The 9,310-nt window shown below is 39.6% G+C and overlaps 1 long non-coding RNA gene across 1 annotated transcript; it reads left to right on the top strand.

The window, feature by feature from the left end:
• Positions 1–8,313: 8,313 nt before the first annotated feature.
• On the top strand, positions 8,314–8,967 carry LOC133010756 (uncharacterized). The gene is made up of 3 exons (XR_009680693.1): positions 8,314–8,414; positions 8,533–8,626; positions 8,718–8,967. It is a non-coding gene; the product is annotated as an uncharacterized LOC133010756 (long non-coding RNA).
• Positions 8,968–9,310: the final 343 nt, after the last annotated feature.

Below are 9,310 nucleotides of genomic sequence, written 5' to 3'. Positions count from 1 at the left end.
CTTGACATGTAAGGTTGTTTTTCTCACATTTCAGATGAATTGCTCAACATTGAACAGCGATGCTTGACGAGAGGAAGAAACAGACTCGGTGTGGGCTCGGAACTGGCGTGAAATAGATGCTAAAACCGTGCATTAGCATGTAATCTTATTATAGTAAAGGACTTGAAACGACTGCTCCCTTAGAGTCATTTTATGTGTAATGAAAATAATCTGGCCTGCATGTGTAAAAAATGTTGTACGTTTAATATTGGAAGCCACACTGTCTTCAAATTCTAACTTAGTTCCCCTTCTCTCCATATCACATTGATCCACTTTGAATTACTTCTGCAAGTTAAATCAAGTGAGAGACTTGTTTGATCTAAGGAAAATGTCAGTGGTTTTGATTTCTTAATCCATCCAGGAACTCAAAGTACTGGACACCTCTGTTCCATAAAACGGTCCAGTACTGTGCACTGTGGAGAGTTATGCGTGTGCATCGCGTGTAACTTGTTCCAAACACTGCAGGAGTTCTCAAGGTGGATGAGGATGACACCTTTTGAAAAGCTTTGCTGATAACTTTGTGATCCTGTTCAAACCTGGTATTAACATCCTTTCTGCGTGAGCTGATCACAAGTGGTCCGCTATAGGTGCATGTGTGAACACACTCCAATGCGTCCTGGATGCATCACATGATCTGACCACCCACATTTGAAGACTTGATTGAATGCAAATGCTTCCTGGGCCACATGTGAAAGACCACCTACTCAGTTGACGTCCTCTGACCTGCTATTGTTTTAGGATGAATCAAACATATTTTTTTATTTCTCAGTGAGCATTCGTTGATTTGTTTGATGCCACCTCCACAGTATCAACACTGATCACCACATAATTACACACTACTTTCTTCACAGAATAGCTGCAGGAGCAGCGTTGCCAGATGTATGATCATTATCGTATTTGTACGACAATTTTGCCCATGGTACGATGTACGATCGATAATGACAACATTTCCGTGATGTACGATAAATTTTTCTTTTTTGATACTTAGTATTATCAGTTGTAATCTGGATATTAAAATATGGATCAGTCTGTGTTTATAAACATCTTTCCAGCCAATCATGCTTGAGATGATGAATGTGACGGGACTCTCGAGCACGACGACTCACTGCTCACTCCTTTCTCTCTATCGCTCTCTTTCTCGCTCGCTCCCACCGACACACTCACACTGACACAAACATGGTGACATCAGACACATCTGTAAATTCAGATCTTTTACAAATCTAGCGACATAAATAACGCAGAATGTTTATTTGCATATAGAGCAAGGGGTGAGAGGAGACACATTCAGGACAGATTTTAGGTGTGAACACACATACTTGTGATCACATCTCTCAGGACGGATGTTCATACCAGACCTGCTGGACCCTAAAGGGACAGTGATGGAGATCCTACATCTAATCAAATATCAGTGTCTGACATCAGCATTGTCATGTGTTTTGATTGTTTACATTAATGTTACCTGGTACAACAAGGAGTTCACATTAAAATAAGAACTGATGATGACATTTATTAATATTAAGGAATGCAATTTCAATAATGCTGGATAGTGACATAAGGAATTTATAGACTCTTAAATAGAGTTAATTTCTACTCAAAGTGGATTGAGACATTCATTTAAGCTTAAATCCAACCCAAAGGTTATTTTGATTAAATAACATTTTCTAATACTCACATAATCAGGACGTGTTCATTTACGTATTTGGCATTAATCTGTTGATACTGAATGAATCAGTTGACAGACATGTTGTTCCCCTAAATAAATCCGATTTTTTTAAGGATAGTATCCACTTGTCCGGTATTGTTTATTGTCTAATCAGGAAAATAAATCTAGAAAAGTCTATAGTCACTTAAGACTTAACATGTTTCATTAAATATGGAAACCTTTATCTGACCTTAACAGGGGTGCTTTTGTGACTTCACAGAGACATGGTAATAAATAACAAATAAGACATTAAAATTACATTTAAAAGACAATACAAAATAAATTTAAATTTGATATACTTATAGGCAAAACATATTTTAAATGATTGAATATAAAAACAATACAAAGTCATACGAACTGCATTCAAAAGACAATAAAAAACAGAGTAAAAACAACAAAATAAGTAGCCTGATTTAACTGACAGGTTTAGCAGACCTCACTTATTCCGGAAGCCTGCTCTCAAGGTGAGGAGCAAAAATGTGCTCAGTTTTGACTCTGTGAACACTGAGTAAATCTGTCCAAGATGACCTGAGGGGTCTGAATGTTTTGTAGAATACAAATACATCAGAGATGTATGGGCCTGAGACCATTTAGTGCTTTAAAGACAAGTAATAGGATTTTAAAGCCTATTCTTTGACACACAGGAAGCCAGTGCAGTGATTTAAGGACTGCTGTGTAATGTGTTCCACTTTCTTAGTGTTACTGAGGAATGTGGATGAGTTGCAGCTGTCTGGTTGATTTTTTTACTGAGTGCCTGTGACCTGTGAGGAACCATTACAATAGTCTAACCGACTGATAATACAAACATGAACAAGTTTTTCTAAACCTTGTATATTTTTAAGCTTTGAGTAGAATTATTTTGATTTTTGAAGTGTGAGTTGTCTTAAAATGGACAATGAAGTCCCCCAACGTTTCTGGCTGGATTTTCTGGCCTGTGTTAAGGTAAGCGATACATTTTTGTCTTTGTTCTGTAATACAATAAACAGTAAGTCAGTTGTACGTGTGCCCATTTCGTGACTTAGCTTTCTATTAAAATAGACCAAAATAATGCTCTTAGCATAATCCACCCAGCTATAGCAAGTTGAAAACTACAGTCTATATGGTTACTTCAATCTGCCACTATGCTGTTAATACCAGGCAATATTTTTTTATGGCATCACGTGCTTTGAATTCTAGCTTAAATTAGTGGAAAGCAGAATATTGACAATAATTGACAAGTTTCCAGCCCACAGCTCACACCATCTCAGAAAGAAAAAAGTCAAACTTGATCACTGGCTTTAATTGCAAACTTAATTTGGTTCGAGGGCTGTTAAGTGTTTTCCTCTGTCTATTTCTCTGCTCACTAATTGGCTAGATTCACCTCCACTCATTAGCATGCTTGTACACCTTAGCACAACATAATTGAAGCACCCAAATTAGTATTTTCCTGAATATGTACATCACAGGAGTTTCAAATGGTTTTGTAATAGCAAATCAAGCAAGGTTGTTGTGAAATCCGGTCATTTCGGGATAGAAAAAGATTCATTGACCCTGACCTGATACAGTCTTAATATTAGCAGCATATTATCTAGGGGGACAACAAAATAATTTCCTTTAAAATTGTAATTCTTCTTTTATCAAATGGGGAGATATGTGTTTTGTTCCAGTCCTACTATTCTTCTTATTCATCCTCGTATTTTCCCTGGACACAAAAATCTGATTTAACTTTCTATTGTGTTTGTCCTCTGTGCTATTTCCCGTCTTTTGTTACAATATTATAGCTCATTATTTAGCCAAGGCGTTAAATGTAAAGGGAGGATGAGGACCTTGGTGAAATCATGTTTCTTCCTTCCTCTCAATGGTCTGTGATGAGTGTGTTCCTTCCTTTACCTCAACCGACACCTCCACCCTTTATATGTCCCCCACTAAAAAACATTCATCTTTATCTTCCATGGTTCCTTCATTTACATTTCTTTCTATCCCTCATCTCTGCAACTGCCATCAGCACCATAACGTCATATTTTTTCCAACACCCCTTCTCCTGTTGGGGATATGCACGAGTCAATGTTCGCATGGTTGACTGTTCTCAAAGTGAACATTCAGGTATTTCTGTGGTGCCTTAGTGGCAGACACTAAAGCACCACTCGCTGTGCAAATGGTTAGCAGAAACGCAGATCTAAATTACCTTTTGATTTTGTTGTGTTGAATTCTTGGTTACTTACACTCAACCAGACTGTGCTGGGCCTTTTGAGATGTTACCGAATCGCTTTGATAAAGATGTAGCTGTTTCTGAAAGACAGTGGCAGAGCAGCGGTGTGTAACACATCAGACCTTATTACCATGTGAGTGATCTCACTGCAATGACTTCTATTACATAATTTGTTTTAACTGCATCAGAATAGTTTCCTCACACCAAGTGTTTTATTGTAATGGTTGCTTTACCCATATCCCAACTTGTTGTTCCTTCGACTTGGAGATCATCACAAAGCTCTGCTATTCTTCCTTTTAAAATTGCAGAATCAATTCAGGATAGGAACTTGTGGCAAGGACTGGTATGTTTCTTCTTTTTTTTTGTAAACACAAACGTTGTAAACCAATTTGCTGTATTTATCTGCACTTTCCCCCCAATTTTCCTGCTTCTAATGCACTCGCTCAACCAACTGAGCCTTTTTTTGTCTTTCACTCACTCTCTCCTATTTTCTATCTTTCACACTAGTCGTCCGAGTGCACGTAATGTGTTGATGCATGTCTGTGACACTCGGATCATACTGTAGCTTTGTTCTTAAAGTGGATGAGGTTGTTTTGTCTTTTTTACTCATTTTATTTCATATTTTGCCACTGTGAGCCATTCTCCCCAGTACTCCCAATTTCTTATCTGGGCCTGGAGTCCTATACCTTACTGATACTGCAGCTGCGATCCACCTCTGTATTTGAGAAACATTGTCATTGAGTGTAATCCATGGTTTTGCAAAGTCTTATCCAATATTCTTTCCTCAGAAAAGAGTTTGTAAAACAACAGAAGAAATGGCACAGGGTTGTTCATATGTTTCCAGAATTTCTGTGGTAGCTCATCAGGTTTTAATGATCGGATCATCACTGTCCATCTATCCAGTTTGGCTGCTTGTCTGGCAGACACCCTTCTCTTTAGCCATGTCAGCTCCAGCCAGACTGAGTATATAATCCACCCAGCATGTTCTGGCTCTTCCAGTGGAACAGAGTACAGTGTACAGTGTTCAGAAGAGTACTTGAACAGAATACCTCTGAAGGTTCCAGTAGGCAACCAAATTGGCCGAACCAATCCAATTGGCTCCTTTTTGAATGAAGGGGCAGCAGAACTACTGCAAGCATCATCCATGTCTGAGCAGTGTCTGTTATCCTCTGTCTATACAACACAGTCCTCTAAATACATCAAGTATTTGATGTATTTCAAGTGTACCACAACAGTTCCAGGCAGACAACAATTATATTCTGGTATTTTACTCCTGAAATATTAGGCTGTAGGCTACATACAGTATAGTGTATGTCAAACCACTGCTTAAAGTACGCTAAACTTTGTACTCAAATGAGTATGTAACATTTGAATGTTCATATCTGTTTGTTTTGTAACATATGAAAGACAAGGAGATATAAGAAGGGACAAAGGGTTTGTCTATGTCAGACTAGAGCAAACTTACGGCTACACCCTGTAAACTTGAATTGTATTGAACTTACAAAAATACCAAATTTACCTATTGTGTTCTCAGAATTCCCCTGAGTATAGACGCAGCAATGCTACCAAAGAGACTCTTTAATCACATTAATCTGTTCTCTTAGAAATGTACTATCAATGATCATATACATGGGTTGGAATGTAGCTCCAGGACTTCCCCGACATGCTTGGCTCCCTCAGGCAGGTAAAGTGCCTACATTATAGCTTATACTCTACCACAATCATTTACATGTAAGTCTCCTGCGCCATCTTACCCTTATGAATAAGAGAGGGCCCAAGATGCTTGATATTCTCAGAGGGCAGCAACATTCTCTGAACTTGAAAGGAACAAACTTCAAATCTTCACAACGGTACCAAGGTTTCACCTAATGTTGCCTTGAATTCTTCTTACCAATAAACCAGCTCAATATTTATTATTTAGCTGCTTCTGCGCTCCCTCCTTTACTATGCTGTTCCTTTTCTATCAGTATTCGTTTGCTAATTCTATACCACATCAGCTTTCAAACCATTCGCACATCCATTCCCCTTTAGACGGTCAATTCTCTAGTGTCCATCCTTCATGTGCTTCATTCATTTTCCATTCCTCCTCATAAGACTCCCTTGTTCCCAGTAATCCCATCTCAGCTCCGCCATATTCAAGTCTCTCTTTTTTCGACCCTTCCTTCATCATTTTCCCTTTTTTTTGTCATTCAGTCTCTTCTTCTCTTGAAGTCTTCTCATCTTCGACTTGCAGCACACTACAATTTCTTCCTCCGCTTCCCATGCTATTCTTCGCAACCTTTTCTTCCTATTCTCGTATCCCTCCCTCCTTTCCTCTTTTTACCAGCAGGGGATGAAGCGTTGTCCTGTGGCAGAGAGGATGATTCATGATTGACTGGCAAGGGAGAAGGAGACATATTAATCAAGAGGCGGCCGTAGAGCTCTGCCATAATGCAAATGGAGTGTTAATTGAGTGCTGGATGGGTTTGAATAATGGCTTGGGCTTTTCACTTCAATCAATGCACATCACAACAATAGGCTGACAGCGTGCTTTCACAATGTAGGATAAAACCCATAATGCTGTAACGTTTTATTCCATTTTCTTTGTTTCACAATAGCACCGGAGGTTGGCTGTTTATGCCTGCATATTAGGACGAAGACAATAATTGAGAGAAATCCCAGGTTATAGAATAGATTTGGGATTATTCTCTGCATCTGTTTTGACAGGCAAGTGTGAAATGAGACCCGAAGATGAATGCAGTCGAATAGAATGGCGTGACGACACAGTCACTGCATGAAAAGAAGCGTTTGTGTCAATCTGTGTCGCAGAGAAGTGTTGGCACATCCTTCGGTTAACGACTTTCACACGTATCTGCAGGAAGCAAAGGAAACGCTCAGGGTTCCTGCAGTTGTCAAGCCTGTGAGCTGTTGAGATTTGACCCCCCCTGCTCCAACTCCTAGAGGACGCTTTCACATGCAAATGACAATGCTCTGAGCTTCACAAATGCAAATCAGTTTCCCTGAGAGCAGATAACACCAATGTGTAAGAGGCACCAACAAACTATCTGGCTGAGTAAACCAGGCTTAAAATAAATATTAAACCTGAAATTTTAAATTGTTCTTAAGTAAGTAAGTGTGCTATAATGAATTATATTGTATACCACAAACAAAGGTCAATGCAGTCAAAAGAAATGAAACAATGCACTTTATTTCAAATTTTTATTGTCATCCAATCCTAAATCTCAACAACTGTACAGAGTGGCATGATTACAGTCACTTTTTCAATTGTGCTGGTTAAATGCACAGAGGAAGTGTAAACCACACCTCTACCAGCAAATAAATGATGCTGGGTATGATCATCTGTGTCCTGTAAGCTCCGAACTTCTACTGGCTTTCCATAAAAATATCTGTCCTCCCAAAATACTGGCATCAAATTCACATGTCAATGGCAAACTAAGCTGTTCCATGAATTATAAATGGTACCTTTTCACCACTACTTTCAAAATTGCTATGAAACATTCATTGATTTAATGATTTAATAATAAAAATAGTAATATTTAATCCCCCATGGACTGCACAGTGACAAAACACAGCAGCCGGCTGTTTGGATACAACATACATCTCCACTCAGTTTGATTATTATTTTAAATATAAAGGAGACACAATATAGAGCTTAAATTCCTTCATAATTTGAACTTCAATTGTCTAATTGTTGTTATTAAACTTTCTCAGTATTCCATTAAAACAGTCAACACTTTTATCCAAAGCGACTTACGATAAGTGCATTCAACTATAAGGTTACGAACACAGAACAGCGTGAATCATGTGTGTAAATGTACTAAACACCACAAAAAATAAACCTGGCCTCAGTCAAATACTTATCCCATATGAATTAACCGCTGCTCACGTCACCCGCTCGCGTCATCAGCTGATGGACTCGTCCAATCAGAGCCTCGTAAACGCCGTGCAGCAGCGTCGAGTGTCCCGCAGACAGGAAGCGGGTCGTGTTTAGCTTGTCCCGTACGAGTGACTCTGTCTTCGGGGTAAATAACTTGCTGAAGTCGACACGACGCTTTTCCCTGGAGGAGAAGATGAGTGCGTGTGGAGGCAGAGCCGCGGGCCCGGTGTGGACGAGTCGAGGCGGAGAAGACGGGCGCACAGTCCCTGAGTTACGGTGAGCTAGAGCCGCCATGCTAACCACTAAGCTAACCCTACATCTGAAAGCATGTCCGCCACTCTTTGGGATAGCGAGAAAGTTGCTTAAATACGAATACAGCATCGAGTGCTGGAGCAGATCTAGTGCATGTGTAAATATGTATGAATTACTTAGATGTAACAGTTTGTTCTCGTTAAGTTTTTTCATCAACGTGACTTTTTTCTGTATGTTTTCACAGCCTCAGCCCCCCCCCCCCCCCCCCCCCACACACACACACACACAAACAAAGAGGCGTTAGGCTGAGACGCTGAAAGTCCGGATTTAAAGTGCAGAAAATGAAGCCATTGAATGTAAGTAACTGTTTATGAATTGTTTTGGTGTTTTTTTGCTGTGGATCTTCCAACGTGATGCAGCGCGGCTATTTCCGTTTATTAATAATAAAGTCATGTTACATGTGTTGTTTTCCAGCTGCCTGTCCATGACGTACAAAGACACACTATGAGCCAGTATGATCCGACCAGACCTTACATCAGCATTGAGGAGTTGTCGGAGAAGAAAGAGGGTAAGGTTATATTCATTAAATAATTTTCCAGTTACATGTAAAGGTGTATGTTGTAATTGAACTGTGCTAATTTTACTGAATGTGTTTACAGCTGATTGAAGCGGGACAGATGACATGGATCCATCCTTCCACAGCCAGGAGTGCACCGACCTGTGTCCCACACTTCATATAAGACTGGAAGCTACACTGATCTCACAGCTACACACCACAGACGTCTACACACTGGAGAAGAGTCCCACAAAGAAGTCATGACCCAGAGGCTGCAGAGAAACATTTCAAGCCTCATCTGAGTTTTTGTACAATATTTTTGCTGTATGTAAATAAAGCTTTCACTCCACATATACCTTGTTCACATTTGTTCCCTGTACAATATGTTCACCTATAGCATCAAGCATCACATGAATGTTTAGTTTTAATTAACTGCAGTGCTTTTGGTAAAGGCTTACTTATAAATAATAATAAATATTAATGTATACATTTTTATTATAAATATTGTGTGGGAGGGGCTTACCCCACGTGCGGAATGCTGTGACCCCACGTGTGCACTGCAATGACCCATAAGGTGACCAATAGCAACACTTCTACCAACCAATCACGAGTGACATTAGTTTCAAGGGTCTGTGGTTTCCTCCAATGGTGAGTAGAGAGAGGTTCTAGCCAGCGGCTGGACTCCGATTCATATGC

This window comes from Limanda limanda, chromosome 9, assembly GCF_963576545.1.
Source record: "Limanda limanda chromosome 9, fLimLim1.1, whole genome shotgun sequence".
Classification (NCBI taxonomy): domain Eukaryota; kingdom Metazoa; phylum Chordata; class Actinopteri; order Pleuronectiformes; family Pleuronectidae; genus Limanda; species Limanda limanda.
This window is presented reverse-complemented; position numbering and strand designations above follow the sequence as displayed.